We start from the raw sequence: 20,974 nt of genomic DNA, 5'->3' as shown, positions 1-20,974 counted from the left end.
TCCATTTGGCATCGCATCAGCACCTGCGTTTTTCCAACGTGTCATGGATCAAATTCTAAGCGCACCAGAATGATTCCAGTGCAACTTAGACAACATCTTGGTTACTGGAAGGAATGACAAAGACCATCTTCAAAACTTAGATGCTACACTCCAGAGACTAGAAGATCATGGATTACGAGTACAGAAGGATAAATATGAATTTTTCAATATTGAATACCTGGGGCATGTAATAGATACAAAGGGACTGCACAAATCACCTTCAAAAATAAAAGCCATAACTGAGGCGCCAGCATCTCAAAATATAAATCAAATCTGTTCACTTTTAGGCTCATTAATTATTATGGAAGGTTTGTCCCTAATCTAACAACTATCTGTAAGCCTTCACACAACTTATTGTGTCAAAACAGGAAATGGAAATGGTGGATCAGTGCGAGAAGGCCTTCATACAAGCTAAAGAAGCACTACTAAAGTTATAAATCTTGATCTAAAGTTACTCTTGCAACTGGCTTATGACACATAACCTTATGGGATGGGAACAGTGGTTTCTCACATAATGCCCAACGGTGAAGAAAAGCCACTAACGTTTGGATCAAGATTTTTGAACAAAGCAGAAATTAACTATGGACAAATAGAGAAGGAAGCTCTCGGCATCATCCTTGGAATCAAATGTTTTTACCAATATTTCTATGGAAGGTAATTTACTTTACTGATGGATCATCAACCAGTAAGAACAATACATCAGTATTCTATCTCCAACAGTGAGCTGGATTCAGAGGTGGGCTTTGCTGTTGTCAGCACATACACATATGTAAAATACGTCAGTCAAATCTCCATGGGAACGTTGATGGACTCTCTAGATTAGCTTTACCTAATGAGTCATCGATGAATAGTTTGAGAGGTAATATTTTTTTATTTTGAAGAAGTCGATAACACTCCTGTAACCGCAAGACAAGTTAGGAAGTATATCAGAAATAATCCACTTCTGTCAGAAGCTATGGACATGGTACGTTGTGGCAAGACAGCGGCAGAAAATCCGGAGTTGAAGCCATAAATTACCCAAGACTCAAACTATCTGTACAGACTGGTTGTCTGCTCTGGGGAATGAGGGACATCATTCTGCCAGTGTTAGGGAACGTGTCCTAAACCAACTTCATGGAGGTCTTTGTGGGATAGTAAGGATGAAGGAGTTTAGTAGTCACAGAGTAGTTCAGAAGTGAGAGTCAAACGAATGGTTTATTCCCAAAAGTAAAGGGCGGGATTCTCTGTTTCAGAGACTAAGGGCTGGATTCTCCAATTTTGAGGCTATGTCCGGAGGAAGCGCCTAGTCTAATGACCAAAGATTCGGCGGCGCCCCCACAGCAATACTTCGCCCGGTGGGGAGCTAGCAGCTGCGAAAGCCCCCTGCTTTACCAACAGATACGGATGGAGATTAGCTGGGTCCGTGACCATGCATGTGCATGGCGGCGACCTGCGGCGGCCGCGCTGTACAACATGGCGCCGGCCACACCGCGGCCTCGGCCGAGGTCTGCCAGATAGTGCCCCCGCCAAAGCCCCCACCCCCCGACAACGGAACAGCTCCCCCCAGACTGTGCCGGTGCTAGACACAGTCCGCAGCTGTGATACGAGGTCCCCGAAAACTGTGAGGACCCGTGACTGATGCCGTCGGGACGTCGACCCATTGGGGGAGGAGCATCGGGGGCGGGCCTCAAGTGACGTCCTGAATCCGTCCCAATGGTGTCCGGCGTACTCAGCGATTACACTGTTTTTGAGGGGGCGGGCGTCCGAAAAACAACGCTGCCCCGACCCACCGATTTCGGCATAAAAACGGAATCTCCGGCCAATCGCCAAACGCGATTTCGGCGTCGGCAATCGCAGAATCTAGCATGAAGTGTTGACACCAGAACTGAATCGGTGGACTTCTATGGCAGCAAACCTTGAGTTACTCCCGGACCAATACGTCCGGCTAGCACCGGCGCCACATGGAACGTGATGGATTACAATGAAAAACGGTGTCTCATTCGCCGGACTTGGGATTGACACTCAAGAGGCTGAAAAGCTGCAGCCGCTGTAAGCACTCCACTCCCCAAACTCATCCCAGCCAACAAGATGGCAGCAAGGAGAGCGGCACCCCAATTCACTGAAGCTGAACTCAAGATCCTACTGGATGCCGCGGAGGAGAAGTGGGCCATCCCTTACACCAGGGTGGGAAGGAGGTTGCCACCCGTCGCAGTGCACTGGGCCTGGGTGCAGGTGGCAGAGGTTAGGACTGCCAGAATGCAACCTCTCACCACAGCAGAGCAGCAGGCACTGGATCTGATCGGAGGGCCTTGAGCGAGGGCAATCACCGAGGCAGAGGTCGGCATTGGGCGAGCACGTGTTGCCTCACGGTAGCATGGTGGTTAGCATCAATGCTTCACAGCTCCAGGGTCCCAGGTTCGATTCCCGGCTGGGTCACTGTCTGTGTGGAGTCTGCACGTCCTCCCCGTGTGTGCGTGGGTTTCCTCCGGGTGCTCCGGTTTCCTCCCATAGTCCAAAGATGTGCAGGTTAGGTGGATTGGCCATGCTAAATTGCCCGTAGTGTAAGGTTAATGGGGGGATTGTTGGGTTACGGGTATACGGGTTACGTGGGTTTAAGTAGGGTGATCATTGCTCGGCACAACATCGAGGGCCGAAGGGCCTGTTCTGTGCTGTACTGTTCTATGTTCTATGTTCTATGTGTGTCACCACCCCCACACCCAAAGTATTTACAAGTAACAGTCGCAGTCCCAGCCAGGACTACTCTGCAGCCCGGCTCCTACCTGGGCCAGCTTTTAATGTCCTGAGTTATCTATCCCGCTGATGGGACTCCACTCTTCAGCAGGGAGCTCATACTCCTCAAGGCTCACAGGAAAATTAATCGGGTTGTCCCTGTGGGTCTCGTGTCAATTATACCGAGGAGATAGTCAGAAGCTATTTTTGGTGGCAAGGGCTCATTAGCGAAATCGAGGAAAAGATGGGCATGTATTTGACTTGTGCAAAGGGCCAACATCCCTAAGCCATTACACCGATGGGAATGGCCAAAAGGACCATGGTAAAGTTGTCAATTCCTGGTTAATTTGCTGTCAGTCTAGATTCAATACAATCTGAGATGGATTTGTAGGTATCATATCATTTAATAATAACTAACTTGCAAGGCTGCATCAATCCATAGAGCTACAGGACACACACACTGTCTTCTGCAGCATCCAGGAGTAAGAGAACCTCAGAACAAAGGAACACTGGAGATATACTGCAAATTACATCAAGATTCGCATACAAACTTCCCATTGGTCATTTTACACACCTCTTGACCTGGTCATATATCCTAATTGGCTCACTTATCCTGGACCCCTGGTTACCCAGCATCCTTTTCACTATTCTCTCCACGAGGCAAAGCTCCCCTCCCCCTTCCTAGTCATGCTGTGCTCATCCCTTTGTTCTCTGTCTGTGAACACATTACCCTCAGGGTCCTACTGTCCATCATATTCGTTTGTTCACTTCCTCATAGTGTTCATATAGATTATGCCAGACCATTCGAAGGACGAATGTTTTCTTTGTGGTAGACGCACATTCAAAATGACCTGAAGTTGCCATTGTGAAGTCTACGTCATCGGAGAGCACAATAGAAAGGCTGGGTGAGATGTTTTTGCATGATTCAGTTATCCTGAACAACCTGTTAGCGAAAATGAGATACAATTAATTTTACAAGAATTCAAAAATGATCTGAAGAAGAATCCAACACATCTGATCCGCTCCTTATCATCCAGCCACAAATGGACTGGATGGAAGGTTTGTTCAGACAATGAAGCATTCATTGAAGGTAACACGTGAGCAAGGATCATTGTCGAAATGACTCAGCCAATTCCTGATGACATGCAGGAGTACAACAAATTTGACAACCTAAAGTTCTCTGGCATTACTCTGTAAAACATCAGTAAAGCACAGCATTAAATTTGCTGAACCTAAAACAAGAGAAATTGCTGAGAGGAAACAGCAAAGTCAGGTTTTGTGATGTGAGGACAGGGCTAAAGGCCATGTTTTTCCAAAAAGTCAGGGAGTATTGGCACTGACTGAACTATACCATCTGTGGGTGATGGATACCTGCCATTGTCTTGGCAGAGACAGGCCCAGTCTCCTACACCGTTCAAACTCGAGACAATGTAGTGTGGAGCAGAAACACTCATCAACTTTTAGCAACTAGAACAAGGTCGATAGAGTCAACTGACAGCCTGCAACTAACTGTGCCAAGTGAAGACCTAGACATACCTGAGAACCTGACAATACCGGAAACAACTGGAGGAGGCATTACTCAGTTGAGGGCATTTCAACAGCGAGTCAACCTCTAAATCACATGCCGACTCCAGTTGAGGCAACAGCGGGCCAAACTCAACCAAAAACACTAGAGGTTACAGTCAACATGAAAAAGATGTCAGGTTCACCTACAACCACACAGGAATGAACGTCCTCCATAACATCCAATTTATTGACTGTTGTGTTTGGTAATTGTTCATATTATACATTTTGATCATTAACGTTATAATTTTTCATTGCAGGAACCCCTGATGTAAAGGCAGAGGAGAGTGTTGTGCATTCATGTTTGTGCCTAGGTCACTTTAAGAGTTCAATCATGTGGCGACCAGATGACATCGACAGTTGTTTGGGCGGACTAACAGTCAGTCTATTCTAGCAGCCTGTGAGAAAACACCTTTCCAATAAAGCTCTTGTTTGTTTTGTACCTTCATGGCTGCAAACCTGTACTTCAAAAATAACAAGGTTTTGTACTGCCTGCTCTCTTGTTGGCCCCATGATATGCAGTTCTAAGAAACTATCCTGGAAATATCATGTTAACACCTTATCGAACATTCCATTGCCAATCTGGTTGTTGGATTGGATTTGTTTATTGTCACGTGTATCGAGGTACAGTGTAAAGTATTTTTCTGCAAGCAGCTCAACAGATCATTCAGTACATGGGAAGAAAAGGGAATTAAACAAAATTCAAGAAAATACAAGAAAATACATAATAGGGCAACACAAGATATACAATGTAACTACATAAGCATTGGCATCGGGTGAAGCATACAGCCTATATTCCGGTATTGTTCCAGCCTATATGTCGATTTAAATCCCCCATGATTATCGCTGTATCTTTCTGACTAGCTCCCATTATCTCTTTATTGATTCTTTGTCCTAGATTGAGTTCTTTTCTTAAGCATTTCTCGTCTCAACCCGCAATACTTCTATGTCCTGAACATTGGTCATCCCTCTCTAATGCGCTAATACCATTAATGAACAGAACCACCTCTCCACCTGTTCTCAACTTCCTGCCTTCCTAAATGTCATGTATCCTTCAGTATTTAGGCCGCAATCTGTGTCATCCTGCAACCACAGCCGACAATTAGCAAATGTGTGCTTCTTTCAGCTAAGCATAAATGTTTTCCCTGCAGACATGGCAAAATCCAGATGTGTACCCTTCGATATCTAGGCCCCAATCTATGTCATCCTGCAGCCATGTCTCCATTTAATTGTTTGGATAACTGGCAATTGGAAAATGTGTTCTTTTTAGTTAATCATAAATGTCTGCCCTTCAGACATGGCAATGTCCAGATGTGATATTGTATAATGGTGTGAGCTGATAGAGAGAAACTAGACACAAGGTTGTTAGTTTTCTAGATATAACTGTTCTGCTCCCTTACCCCATCCACCCTCCACCCCCAACACCCCACTGCTTGTGAGAGTAATCAGCTCCCATTCACTCTCTGTCAGAATTAAACTAATTTGTTAGGGGGCTGGGAAAACGAGCTGTAGTCCAGAAGCCAGTGTTGAGAGTAGTGAGGTACTGAGGAGGGTATCAAGGTCGCAGGGGTGTACCAGCAGACAGAAAGGTGGGTTGAAGTGTGTCTACTTCAATGCAAGGAGCATCCGGAATAAGATAGGTGAACTTGGAGCGTGGATTGGTACGTGGGACTACGATGTTGTGGCCATTACGGAGACATGGTTAGAACAGGGACAGGAATGGTTGTTGGAAGTTTCGGGGTATAGATGTTTCAGTAAGAGTAGGGAAGGTGGTAAAAGAGGTGGGGGAGTAGCATTGTTAATCAAGGATAGTTTAATGGCTGCAGAAAGGCAATTCGAAGGGGGTCTGCCTACTGAGGTAATATGGGCTGAAGTTAGAAATAGGAATGGCGCGGTCACATTGTTAGGAGTTTTCTATAGGCCCCCAAATAGTAATAGAGATGTGGAGGAAGAAATTGCAAAACAGATTATGGATAGATGTGGAGGTCTCAGGGTAGTTGTCATGGGTCACTTTAACTTTCCAAATATTGATTGGAACCTCTATAGGTCGAACAGTTCGGATGGGGCAGTATTTATATAGTTACGTGTTATATAGTTATATTTATATGTGTGCAGGAGGGTTTCCTGACACAATATGTGGATAGGCCGACAAGAGGGGGGGCCACATTGGATTTGGTACTGGGTAATGAACCGGGCCAAGAGTTAGATTTGTTTGTGGGAGAGCACTTTGGAGATAGTGACCACAATTCAGTGTCTTTCACGATTGCAATGGAGAGGTATAGGGCCAAACAGCAGGGCAAGGATTATAATTGGGGGAAGGGTAATTATAATGCGATTAGGCAAGAATTAGGGAGCATAAGATGGGAACAGAAACTGTCAGGGAAAGGCACAAATGCAAAATGGAGCTTGTTCAAGGAACAAATACTGCGTGTCCTTGATAGGTATGTCCCTGTCAGGCAGAGAGGAAATGGCTGTGTGAGGGAAGCATGGTTCAAAAAAGCGGTTGAATGTCTTGTCAAGAGGAAAAAGGAAGAGTATGTAAGGATGAGAAAACAAGGTTCAGTTGGATCGCTTGAGGGTTACAAGGTAGCAAGGAATGAGCTAAAAAAAAAAAGGGCTAGGAGAGCTAGGAGGGGGCATGAGAAGTCCTTGGCGGTTCGGATCAAGGAAAACCCCAGGGCTTTTTACTCTTATGTGAGAAATAAAAGAATGACCAGGGTGAGGGTAGGGCTGGTCAAGGACAGTACAGTAGTCCCCCGTTATACCGCGCTCCGCAATACCGCGGTTCGCGATATACCGCGGGGGGGCTTATGGACCCCAACTGTCAGTTGTGTCAATTTCAGCGGCCGGCTCACTTTGATCCGGAGAGGGAAGCTGCTCTCTCACTGAAACAATCAGCCGGCCGCTGAAATTGACACTGCCGGCTGCTCTCTCCCTCCAATCAGAAACATTTAAACTTAAAAGTTGGATTGGAGGGAGAGAGCAGCCGGCAGTGTCAATTTCAGCGGCCGGCTGATTGTTTCAGTGAGAGAGCAGCTTCCCTCTCCGGATCAAAGTGAGCCGGCCGCTGAAATTGCCACTGCCCGCTGCTCTCTCCCTCCAATCCAACTTTTAAGTTTTAATGTTTCTGATTGGAGGGAGAGAGCAGCCGGCAGTGTCAATTTCAGCGGCCAGCTCACTTTGATCTGGAGAGGGAAGCTGCTCTCTCACTGAAACAATCAGCCAGCCGCTGAAATTGACACTGCCGGCTGCTCTCTCCCTCCAATCAGTACCCCAGCAGCCACAGCCTGTACCTCAGCAGCCACAGCCTGAACCCCAGCAGCCACAGTACCCCAGCAGCCACAGTACCCCAGCAGCCACAGCCTGAACCCCAGCAGCCACAGTACCCCAGCAGCCACAGCCTGAAGCCCAGCAGCCACGGCCTGTACCCCAGGAGCCACAGCCTGTACCCCAGCAGCCACAGCCTGAACCCCAGCTACAGAGGGGAGGGGCGATGTGAGACCATGCTGGTCTTGCAGAGGCCCGTATGACCTCCTCCTGTGTTCTCTGCTCTCTCCCTCCAATCAGCCGGCAGTGTCAATTTCAGCGGCCGGCTCACTTTGATCCGGAGAGGGAAGCTGCTCTCTCACTGAAACAATCAGCCGGCCGCTGAAATTGACACTGCCCGCTGCTCTCTCCCTCCAATCACAAACATTAAAACTTAAAAGTTGGATTGGAGGGAGAGAGCAGCCGGCAGTGTCAATTTCAGCGGCCGGCTGATTGTTTCAGTGAGAGAGCAGCTTCCCTCTCCGGATCAAAGTGAGCCGGCCGCTGAAATGGACACTGTTTTAATTAGATCCACGATGGGGGTTTTAAATTTATTTAAAAAGCTATGCTAGCGCTTCCCATTGTGAGTCTACGGGGGTCTGACCTCTCCCCCCGCCCCCCGTAGACTCTCAATGGGAAGCGCTAGCATAGATTTTTAAATAAATTTAAAACCCCCATCGTGGATATCCGCGGCTCGGTTGCAACGTGGGTGGCTGTCTTGGACCCCAACACCCGCGTTATAAAGGGGGACTACTGTAGTGGGATATTGTGCATGGAGTCAGAAGAAATAGGAGAGGCGTTGAATTAATACTTTTTTTCAGTGTTCACCAAGGAGAGGGGCAATGTTTTGAGGATGAGAGTGTGAGACAGACGGCTGGCTGGAGGACGTAGATGTTCTGAGGAATGATGTATTAGCAATTTTGAAAAACCTGAGGGTCGACAAGTCCCCTGGGCCAGATGGGATATATCCAAGGATTCTTTGGGAGGCAAGGGATGAGATTGCAGAGCCTTTGGCTTTGATCTTTGGGTCCTCACTGTCCATGGGTATAGTGCCAGAGGACTGGAGAGTGGTGAATGTCATTCCTCTGTTCAAGAAAGGGAATAGGAATGACCCTGGTAATTATAGGCCTGTTAGTCTTACGTCGGTGGTCGGTAAGTTAATGGAAAACGTCCTGAAGGATAGGATTTATGACCATTTGGAAAGATGCAGCTTAATCCGGGATAGTCAACACGGATTCGTGAAGGGTAAGTCTTGCCTCACAAATTTGATTGAATTCTTTGAGGAGGTAACGAAGTGTGTAGATGAAGGTAGAGCAGTTGATGTTGTATACATGGATTTTAGTAAGGCATTTGATAACGTTCCCCACAGTCGGCTCATGAAGAAAGTAAGGTGGTGTGGGATAGAGGGAAATTTGGCCAATTGGATAAGTAACTGGCTATCACATAGAAGACAGAGGGTGGTGGTGGATGGAAAAACTTCAGACTGGAGACCAGTTACCAGTGGTGTACCACAGGGATCAGTGCTGGGTCCTCTGCTATTTGTGATTTTTATCAATGACTTGGAGGAGGGGGCTGAAGGGTGGGTCAGTAAATTTGCTGATGACACCAAGATTGGTGGAGTAGTGGATGAGGTGGAGGGCTGTTGTAGGCTGCAAAGAAACATTGATAAGATGCAGAGCTGGGTCGAAAAATGGCAGATGGAGTTTAACCCTGATAAGTGGGAGGTGATTCATTTTGGTATAAAAAATTTGAATGCGGATTACAGGGTCAATAGCAGGGTTCTGAGGAACGTGGAGGAACAGAGAGATCTTGGGGTTCATGTTCACAGATCTCTGAAGGTTGCCACTCAAATGGATGGAGCCGTGAAGAAGGCTTATAATGTGTTAGCGTTTATTAACAGGGGGCTTGAGTTTAAGAGCCGCGGAGTTATGCTGCAACTATACATGACCCTGGTGAGACCACATTTGGAGTATTGTGTGCAGTTGTGGTCACCTCATTATAGGAAGGATTGGGAAGCATTGGAAAGGGTGCAAAGGAGATTTACTAGGATGCTGCCTGGTTTGCAGGATAGGTCTTATGAGGAAAGGTTGAGGGAGCTTGGGCTTCTCTCTTTGGAGCGGAGGAGGACGAGAGGCGACTTAATAGAGGTTTATAAGATGATGAGGGGGATAGATAGAGTGTACGTTCAGAGACTATTTCCTCGGGTGGATGTAGCTGTTACAAGAGGGCATAAGTATAAGTGGGATTCAGAGTGGGAGATATAGGAGGGATGTCCGAGGTAGGTTCTTTACTCAGAGAGTGGTTAGGGTGTGGAATAGATTTCCTGCTGTGATAGTGGAGTCGGACACTTTAGGAACTTTCAAGCGGTTATTGGATAGGCACATGGAGCACACTAGAATGACAGGGAGTGGGATAGCTTGATCTTGGTTTCGGACAATGCTCCGCACAACATCGAGGGCCAAAGGGCCTGTTCTGTGCTGTACTGTTCTATGTTCTAGAATTGAATAGAAAGAGATGTTTTGTGTCCTCCCCCCTGCCCCCCCCACCCCCCCCCCCCCCCCCCACCCCCCCAACCCCACCACCACCTCCAACAAACTAAAGTCTCCCATGATCCTGCACCCCATCTTCATTCATGTGGTAGGTCTGCCATTCTCCTGTATCGGTTGATTCTAGTTACTGGCATTAGTTTAGTCAAAGCAGAACTACCCAACACTGCTGATAAACACCGCACACCCAGAAATCAAAATCTGACAAATCTAATAGTAATCTTTATTGTCACAAGTTGGCTTACATTAACACTGCAATGAAGTTACTGTGAAAAGCCCCTAGTCATCACACTCTAGCGCCTGTTCGGGTACACGGAGGGAGAATTCAGAATGTCCAAATTACCTAACAAACACGTCTTTCGGGAGTTGTGGGAGGAAACTGGAGCACCCGGAGGAAACCCACGCAGACACGGGGAGAATGTGCAGACTCCGCACAGACTGTGACCCAAGCCAAGGATCGACTCTGGGACCTTGGCACTGTGAAGCAACCGTGCTAACCACTGTGCTACTGTGCCACCAGGAAGATTCATCAGGGATTCACACTTTGGCAAAAGCTTTTCCGGTGATACAAATTTTAGTTTCTTGTCTGGATTATTAAGTAATGATGTCCAATCTGATCCCGAACACTCCAGTGCAATATTGAGGGAGTTTCGGAGATGTCATAAGTCAGATAGAATGTTAGACCAGATGACTGAAAACATCGCAGGACACTACTTTCAAGAAGAGTAGGTGCGTTCTCCCAGGGGCCCTCATCAATATTTTTCCCCCAGCCAACATGACTAAAACCAAATCATGTAGCCATGATCACATTGCTGTTGTGGGGGTTTTGCTGTGCAGGAGTTGGCTGCTGTGTTTTCTAAATTACAGCTCTTCAGAAGCAGTTGATTGGCTGTGGGATACTTTAAACACCTTGTGGTTGTGAAAAGTTGCTATATTGTTATGGGCCAGGGTTTAGAGAACCCCAAAGTGTATCATGGAGTTCACCTGACCCACAACGTTTAATATATTGTGGTATGGGGAGCACACGGCCCACTCTATAGGCGTGGTGCAGCAGAAAATCTAAAAGTAATTTTGAAAGCAAAACAATGTTTATTCTATGAACTCAGTTAACCTTATTAAAACATACAGTGAACATCTTAGCAACATCAATTCAAATACACCCCCCAAAGAATACAACACTCTAAGTAATCCTTAAACTTTCCTTTTAACATCCATAAGACAAAAATCCATTTTACAGAAGCACATCAGGTTTAAATTCTCTACTGAGAGCATTTATCACTCTGAATTCACCAAATTATCAAAAGATAGTCTTTAGATTGCAGAGAGATCAAAATTACACCTTCTTTGGCTGGCTTCAGCTCCAACACTAAAACGAAACTGAAAAGCACAGACACACACAAGCTTTTCCTCAAAGCGAAACTAAAAAGCAGAGCCAAAGCTCAGCTTCACCCATACTCTGACATCACTGCAGCCACTTGAGCAGACAAACATTTCTTAAAGTGACATTCCCATGACAATATAAATGAAAACTCTTTCGTTGTTTAATCCAACACTGGAATACATGGGTCCTTAGTTGAAGCTTCGCTATGATACTCTCATAGTCTAATGATACACCAATGCTCATTGTCCATGTGACACATGGATGATGGACACTCAGACAAGGTACAAGAGGGGGCTAGCAGAGTTAGACTTGGCTTCTGACTTGAACAAAATTGACTTGCCGATGTTCCTCAAATTTAAAAATGCTCATTTTTAAATCTCAATATGATGCAGTTGATTGATTTTCAGCATGAACTGCAATGCATGGAGTCCAGCACAGCTTTTTTTCTCCCCCTGCCTGATCTCACCCATTGCCACTGCTGATTGGCTCTTTTGGAGACTGGACTGCCAGACCTGATTGGTCAAGCAGCTTGTCAATCAGGAACAGCCTCCATATCAGATTCCCATTCCCTCCTTTCTCACTGAGCCTATATGTGGAGAGGACCGTTTGGTAGTATTAGTGATGTAGTATCAGTGATATATCTGGGAATACATTCCTGCTGGTTCTGCATCAGGTTATGTGCAGTGAAGTCAGCAAAGTGTTTGTGCAGGCTCTAGGCAGATCACCGTCTCCTATTGTATGAGGAACATCTCTTAATAAACCTCTCATTGTGTTTTACAGGAATCCATAGAATGAGGCACCTCCATACCTTTTCTTTTTGCAGCAACAAAGAAATATAACTGAAGAAAAATGGCGATGAGGATTAAAGCATCAGGAACAATGGTTGATTCTCATGACCGGACTCGCGTGCACGTGCGCGCACACACACAAACACACACACATACACAGACATCGAGTGAAATTGACTTTGACTGTGAGCAAGACCAACAATAGGGAAAACTTTTTTTTATAAATGTTTTTTATTGAGTTTTTGAACAAAGTATATGTCCACAGGCTAAGAAACATATATATATATATACACATATATAGAAGAAAAGGGCACACCCAAACATACCAAAGAAAAGAAAATAGTAAATAGTAAAAAAAAATAGAATAACTGGTAGGGTATTGTGCACCAGCTCAACAGCAGCAACTCTGTACACCTGGCAAAATAATTTACAACACATAAGTAGGCGACTGTTTGAGAGGGGGAAGGGGGGGAAGTGGAGGGTGGAGACTGGGGAGGTGAATATACATTCGGGTGCCGGAGAAACAATTACAGTGGGCAATACTCAAATGAGTTTAATGTTGTTGTCGCTTGCTTCTCCTGGACGGATCAAGCGGCGTCTCGCGCTCACCTCCGCTTCTGCCGTTCCTCCCGTCTTTCGTCTTCATTCTCGTCGTTCCCTGCTTGTTATTGTATCCCGTGCCTTCCTTCTGGCTCTCATTTCCCTGCCTCCCCCCACCTTCCTGGTTCTCCTCTCTTGTTCCCTATCTCTTCCCTCTCCCCCCTCCCCCCCCCCCCCCTCCCCGTGGTTCGCCTTTCTTTCCTCTTAGGTTTAGCTGTCCCCTCCCCCCATCCCTCCCGGTCTATATCTCCCTTTCATGCTTTGGCTACTTTCCCCTGATTCTTGGCTACCTGGCTATTCTTTCTCTTGTTCGTTGGCCACAAACAGGTACCGGAACAATTGGGTGAATGGCTCCCACATTCTGTGGAAGCTGTCGTCTGACCCTCGGATGGCGAATTTGATTTTCTCCATTTGGAGAGATTCCGAGAGGTCGAACAGCCAGTCTGTAGCTTTGGGTGGTGCTGCTGATCGCCAGCCAAACAGGATTCTACGGCGGGCGATCAAGGAGGCAAAGGCAAGGGAGTCCGCCCTCCACCCCAGGAATAGATCTGGCTGGTCCGAAACCCCAAAGACCGCCACTTTCGGGCATGGCTCCACCCTCACCCCCACCACTTTGGACATTGCCTCGAAGAAGGCTATCCGGTACCCTGCAAGTCTGGGGCAAGACCAAAACATGTGGGCATGGTTGGCCGGGCCTCCTTGGCACTATTCACATCCATCCTCCAGCTCCGGGAAGTGCCTAGTGGCAATGGGTGAGATCAGGCAGGGGGAGAAATTCTAGTTGTTTGAAAATATGTTCCATTTTTCCCATAAGACTCAGAAGGGAGGAAGTTGGTTGATGTGTAGGCCCTGGGAGCCAGGACCGGAATGGCGGAATAAACAGGCACTATGGGTGCATTTGATGAAGATGGTGAAGCTTGGAACTCGGATGAGGGACGATTCCAATTATTTCGCAGAACAAAGACAACAGAGGACCTAAGGCAGCACCTAAAGCGGACCCAAAGGCTAAACGGTAGTACAGTAGTTAGAACTGTTGCTTCACAGCGCCAGGGCCCCAGGTGCGATACCCCGCTTGGGTCACTGTCTATGCGGAGTCTACGCGTTCTCTCCATGTCTGCGTGGGTTTCCTCGGCCTGCTCCGGTTTCCTCCCACAAGTCCCGAAAGATGTGCTGTTAGGTCATTTGGACATTCTGAATTCTCCCTCTGTGTACCCGGAGTGTGGCGACTAGGGGATTTTCACAGTAACTTCAATGCAGTTTTAACGGAAGCCCACTTGTGACAATACAGATTTTTATTAAAGGTCACAACTTTTCTCAGCTCAGTAGGGTGTAAAATGTTTATGCTGCTACAGGATTTAATTCACCCAGAAAAACAGGAGACATGTCCCACATTGAATTAATCAAAATCTTAGATGGGCATTTCTCTCCGAGACTGTTATTGATTGCAGAAAGGTTTTGGTTCCACCGCCATAGTCAAAAAGAAAGTGAAAGAATTTCACAGTTCGTAGTGGCTTAAGAAGGTTAGCAAAATATAGTGAATTTGGTGCAACACTTGATGATACTTTTCTAGACTGGCTGGTTTGTGGACTCCGCAGCGGAGCTATTTTCATAGAATTTACAGTGCAGAAGGAGGCCCTTCGGCCCATCGAGTCTGCACCGGCTCTTGGAAAGAGCACCTTACCCAAGGTCAACACCTCCACCCTATCCCCATAACCCAGTAACCCCACCCAACATGAAGGGCAATTTTGGACACTAAGGGCAATTTATCATGGCCAATCCACAGACTGTGGGAGGAAACCAGAGCACCCGGAGGAAACCCACGCGCACACGGGGAGGATGTGCAGACTCCGCACAGACAGTGACCCAAGCCGGAATCGAACCTGGGACCCTGGAGCTGTGAAGTAATTGTGCTATCCACAATGCTATCGTGCTATTCAGTGGAAGCTGCTTGCGGCAAGGAGTTTAACTCTCAAAACCTCTGTGGAGATTGCTCCATCTATGGAGCTATCAACAAAAGAAGCTTCACAGATAGGAGATGGAGCGAAGATCCACAATATGGATACCACAAAGAATAAGGCTGTAAAGGCGCAATCATGTTACCGATGTACACTAATTGGACACTCTGTGGGGGAACGCTGGAGTAAAACATATGTATGCAAGAATTATGGCAAGGAGGGCCACATTGTCAGAGCATGTTGGGCTCAGAAAATTTCTCATACACTCAGCATGTGCAAGAAGAAAAATACAGCTGTCAAGTTTATCAAATAAAGAATGAAGCTCAAGATCATGCAAAAGACAATTAAGTCAAGCTACTACAGTAGCTGAAGCTAGGTGACTTGTCAATGTGGGGCAATCGGCAATGTTTTTGGGCATATCAAAACTCAAATGTCATGACATTAAAATAGAAGTGGATACGGGTACAGCTGTATCGTTAATACCTGAGACAACTTATCATTTAATGGTGAAGCATCTGACTTTAAAACTGTCAAATGCAATCCTATGGCATTTGTGTTAAAGAGGCTGTACGATTAAAAGGATGCATTCTGGTGAAAGTAGAAGCAAAGGACAGACGGCAAAGCTCCCTCTTCACGTTGTCTATGGAAAGTTTCCTGCTTTATTTGGCAGAGCATGGTTGGCTGAGATTAGGTTTAACTGGGCAGCAGTCAATCAGCTTGTGCAATCAAAGAGCAACGAGCAACAACCTTCTGATGAAGTACGAGAAGGTATTTGAAGATTCACCAGTCTCTATGATGGGAGTTGAGGTGCATCTAAAAATCAATCCACACAGCACACCCAAATGACTCAAAACTAGAACCATATTTAAGGGTCCTTCCGATTTATTCCGTTATTTCCCTTCTTTTAGTTTGTCGTTATTATTTTTGATCCATGGCTGATTAATGGACATGTATCTTTAAGTCAAGCAGCAGAATTCAGAAGTTACAGAAGAGAACACATTGCTGGTCTCTGCTGGTTTGAATAGGAGCTGCACACTTGTCAACACCAGAGGGAGAGATAGAGTGGGATACTGGTTTGATTGATTGACTGGTGGCCAATGAAGTGGCTCAAAAGGCCGTACTCTGCCCGGTGACAGGTGGTGATTGTATCCTATCCCAGTGGAATGATTATCAGCGCCCTAAGGAATTTCAGTTTGACTCCTGGTAGCACAAGGGCAAGAAGCCTCTCTCTCTCCAGATTAGGATTTGGGTTTCTTGTCACGTGTGCTGAGGTATAATGAAAAGTATTGTTCTGCGTACAGTCCAGATTGTTCAATGCAGGAAAAACATGGCACATATTATAGATACACAATGTAAATACATAGACATCAGGTGAAGGATACAAAGTGTAGTCCTACTCAGTAGAGAAGATGCTTGGGGAGACCAGTTCAGTCCATAAGAAGGTTATTCAGGAGTCTGGTAACAGCAGGGAAGAAGCTGTTTTTGAATCTGTTAGTGTGTGTTCTGACTTTTGTGTCACCTGCCTGTTGGAAGAGATTGGGAGAGATAATAACCCAGGTTGGGGGAGGGTGTCTTTGATTATGCTGCCCACTTTCTCAAGGCAGCGGGAGGTATAGACAGAGTCATTGGATGGGAGTCAGGTTTGCGTGATGGACTGTGCTGTGTTCACAACTCCCTGTAGTTTCTTACGGTCTTGGGCCAGGCAGTTGCCATACCAGGCTGTGATGCAACCAGATAGGATACTTTCTATGGTGCATATCTAAAAGTTGGTAAGAGTCAATGTGGACATAACAAATTTCCTTCGTTTCCTGAGGAAGTATAGGTGCTGTTGTGCTTTCTTGGTAGCACGATGTGATTGGACCAGGACAGATTGTTGTAATGTGCACACCTAGGCATTTGAAGCTGTCAACCATCTCCACCTTGGCACCACTGATCCAGCCAGGGGTGAGTACAATATTTCCCTTCCTGAAGTCAATGATCAGCTCCTGAGTTTGCTGATGTTGAGGGAGAAATTGTTGTCGTTACACTACTCCACTAGGTTCTTTGTCTCCCTCCTGCACTCTGACTCATCATTGTTTGAGATCTGACCCACTACGGTCGTGCCATGTGTTAAACTTGTAGATGGAGTTGGAGTGAAACTTTGTCACACAGTTGTGTGTGTATAGGGAGAATAGTAGGTGGCTAAGTACACAGCCTTGCGGGTACCCGGTTTTGAGCACAATCATGGAGGAGGTGTTGTTTATCCTTACAGATTGTGGTCTATGGGTCAGGAGGTTAAGAGTCGGGTGGCATGATGGTGCAGTGATTAACACTGCTGCCTCATGGCGCCAAGGACCCGAGTTCGATTCCAGCCCCGGGTCACTGTTCATGTGGAGTGTGCACATTCTCCCTATGTGTGCATGGGTCTCACCCCCAGAACCCAAAAATGTACATGTAAGGCAGAATGGCCATGTTAAATTGCCCCTTAATTGGAAAAAAAAGAATTAAGTACGTTATATTTATTTTAAAAGAGGAAGTCGGGGATCGAGTTGCAGAGGGATGAATCAAGTCCAATTTTTGAAGTTTTGATTGGTGTTGTATTTCTGACCTTGCAGAGAACCTGAATGAATCTATCCACAGGGAAACCATTACTGGTTGCAAACAAAGACCAGGACTGCTATCTCTCTCCAGAAAGACTGTTAGTGTCATATTTCTGAAACTACAGAAGTCCAAATGAATCTACAACATAAAATTCAAATTGAAATCAGGGTTTGAAGAGTGCTGGGAACCACCATCTAAAACAAAGACTTCATGTCCCCTTTACTTATGATTTTTGTTAGTCCTTTCTTCCCCTCAGTGTTTGTCTGTTGTGTGTGTGTGTAGAGCATCTGGGGCAAGTAAAGTGGGGAATTAGGAATTAGATAATAGGTAACCAAATGTATTTGTGGCATATTTCATTATACTTTTTGTTATAAATAAACACTAATTGTGTTTAAACATACACACCTGGTGATTGTAATTATTGAGCAGCAAGGGACAAATACTTTGAGTATTTTCTGAGAATTATTGGTTAATTCACTTACCTTATGACTCCGGGTCAAGTAAGGTTGGAATTGACCACTCACTAGCCCAGGGTGTCATAGCACATACTATACACCATTGGATCAAAAGTTGAAGAACGAGAAAGACTAGTACAAACAGGAGTCACTGAACTTGTTGCCGTAAGTGATTCGACAACAGCAACAGCAATAGTTCCTGTATTAAAACGGGATGGCTCAGTGAGAATTTGTGCAGATTTTAAAACAACTATTAACCCAGTATTGTGTATACATTATCTACTGCCACTGATTGAAGACTTATTTGCTGCACTTTCTGGAGAGTAGGAATTCAGTAAAATTGATATTTCATAGGTATTTCTGCAGATGAATATGGCTGCCGAAACACAGCCACTACTCACCATCGTAATGCACACAGGTCTGTTTCGTTATAGAAGGCTTCCTTTTGGAATAAAATCTGTGCCTGCTCTTTTTCAAAGATGCATGGATTAAATTCTAAACGGGTTGAAAGGAGTATTACTTAGATCAGTGTTTTTCAACTTTTGTTCCCGGGACCCACTTTTACCAACTGCGGACCTTCAGGACCCATGCCGGCTCACATTCGCAAACATGCCAGCTGACGTTAGCGACCCATGCCGGCCGACCTTCGTGACATATCATTATTGCTTACCGTTAATATGGCAGATGGGCCTGCTTGGCCTCACAATTTCTCTTGCTTCGTCATTCAATGTTACATTTCGGCTAATGACTTCAGCTGTCGATTTAAGTTCTTGCTGCATGCTTTGAAAAACATCAAGAGGTTTGACCTCGTACTCGCCATGCTTAGTCTTTGAATGCCTTTGAAGATTTAAAGATATTAAACTTCATTTGTCAGCACTTCCCTGCATGTACACACATGGGATTTGCATCCTGATTTACATTGGCACAATTAGCCACACCTCAAGAAATCATCTTTACGCTGCTTTGTTCACGATTTCAGTTTCTTCTTAATTGTTTGTTGACCAGAGGCGTTGGAGCTCGGGATACAGCTCACACCAGCACTGCCTTGTCCTACCATGGACTCTCCTGTGAAGCTCTCTCCAACAGATTCAGTTTTGAGATCCTGTTCTGTTTGTATCTGTGGCCCTCTCTACCTTATTACAAAATGACCAATCTTCAGTTCTTCACACAGTCCTGTTGCTTGCTTACTGGCAGTTACAAATGGAGTAATCTCACCTCTGTGATGCTGTGCCCAAAGCATTGACGTGCTGGTTGCATGACCTTCTCTCTGCCGCTGCCTCCGGCAGGAAGACTCATCATTCATATTTAAAGATCGGTCGCCACTGGCATTTTTTTTTTACTTTGAAACTTTATTTCTAATACCCACGTTTTCCAAATTTCTGACTTTTTAACTGCTAAAAATTAAATTAACTTCAGTTGAACATGTGCAGCCTTACATTTAGACACAAACATTGTGATGCACAATCAATGGACACGAAACATAGATAAAGTCCAAACAATAGGCTTTAATACACAAGAAGTGGAGCCGGCAGCAGACGTACAGAAGAATGGTTGACTGCCGGGGAACACGGGCTCTTATACCCCGCCTCGGCTGAGAGGCACATGACATACCTGGGCCAATGGGTAGTGAGTCCTCTGCACCAATGGCAGCTCACACTTCCAGGTACCGTAATACCCCTAGTCATACTACCACACATTGTTTTAAATATATTCCCATTTCTTTAGAAATGCAACCAATTATCAAAACAAATACAATCTTGTTTTTACTTTACAAACTACGACTTAGAGGAGATGAAGTAACTTGTCAAACACACACAATGTCACACTATTTCTTACTGGTTCCACTGCGTTGCACTATCCAAACGTCTAAGTCACCTCCTGTTCCATTCTCAACAAAAGCTCTGACTTCTTGGTTTCCAGAGAGTGTCGGCACAATATGTTGTTTGTGTCGGCAAAAGTGATGACTGTAGGTTTCTTCCAGTGTTCACATATTGCAGCCCTATTGCCTGGCCTCGGTTAATCAGTATTCCGAGAAACCTGGCCTGGCTTCCTCTCACGGTACCCACCCAGGTCACAGACCACTTCCCAACCAGTACTTACCGTGTGAGTGCAAATGGACGTTGTGCTGGCCGTTGAACGGATTGACCAAGTAGCCGCAGGCTGCATACTGCCGATTGGTGGCGGGGCACGAGCCGAGCAGCGCGCAAAGGACGAGCACCAGAGCAGGGTTCCAAGCTGAAGCCGCCACTGTTAGCGTTGCATCCTTGTGGATGCCCGTCAACCCATCCCCCCCCCACACACTCTGCGCGCGGTGATCAGCACCAAGCCTAGCCGTGTGCCGCCCCACCCCTCAAACACCGCAACCAATCGGGGACTGCAGTTGGAAACTTCTTCCCGCGATCAGAAACACCACAAATGATCGCTCCACGACCCTCCCGACAACCACCCGCGACCCACCTGCGGATCGCGACCCTGAGTTTGAAAACCCTTGATTTAGATGACATGATCATCAGCGATTGAACAGGAACACTTGGAGAATTTGGAAGATGCTCTGAAGCAGTTACAGAGCCACAACCAGAGAGTTAAAAAGGTAAAGTGCGACTTTTTAAAGTCATCTATAAACTACTTAAGTCATATTATCAACAAAGATGGCTTACACAAGGAGTCGAAAAAAATGACAGAAATCCTAGAAGCATCACATCCTTAAAATGTGACACAATTAATGTTGCTTACAGGACTGATCAATAATTGTGGTAAACATGTGCCAGACGTAGCAACATGACTGAAGCCTTTATACGCATTGCTATGTGTCAAACAGACACGGCACTGGTCAGAAGAATGTGAAATATAGACAGTGAAGTGAAAGAGGCTTCACTGAAGTCTGAGATGTTGGTTCATTAAAATGAAGTTGCAACAAGCTTGCGATCCCTCACCCTATGGGGTTGGTGCAGTTTTCTCCTACATTATACCTTCAGGAGAAGAACGACCGATAGCATTTGCTTCACCCACTCTTACTAGAGCAGAAACAAATTATGCTCAATTAGAAAAAGAG

This window comes from Scyliorhinus canicula, chromosome 12 (genome assembly GCF_902713615.1).
Source record: "Scyliorhinus canicula chromosome 12, sScyCan1.1, whole genome shotgun sequence".
Classification (NCBI taxonomy): domain Eukaryota; kingdom Metazoa; phylum Chordata; class Chondrichthyes; order Carcharhiniformes; family Scyliorhinidae; genus Scyliorhinus; species Scyliorhinus canicula.
The sequence above is the reverse complement of the archived record's forward strand: the minus strand, read 5'-3'. Positions refer to the sequence as shown.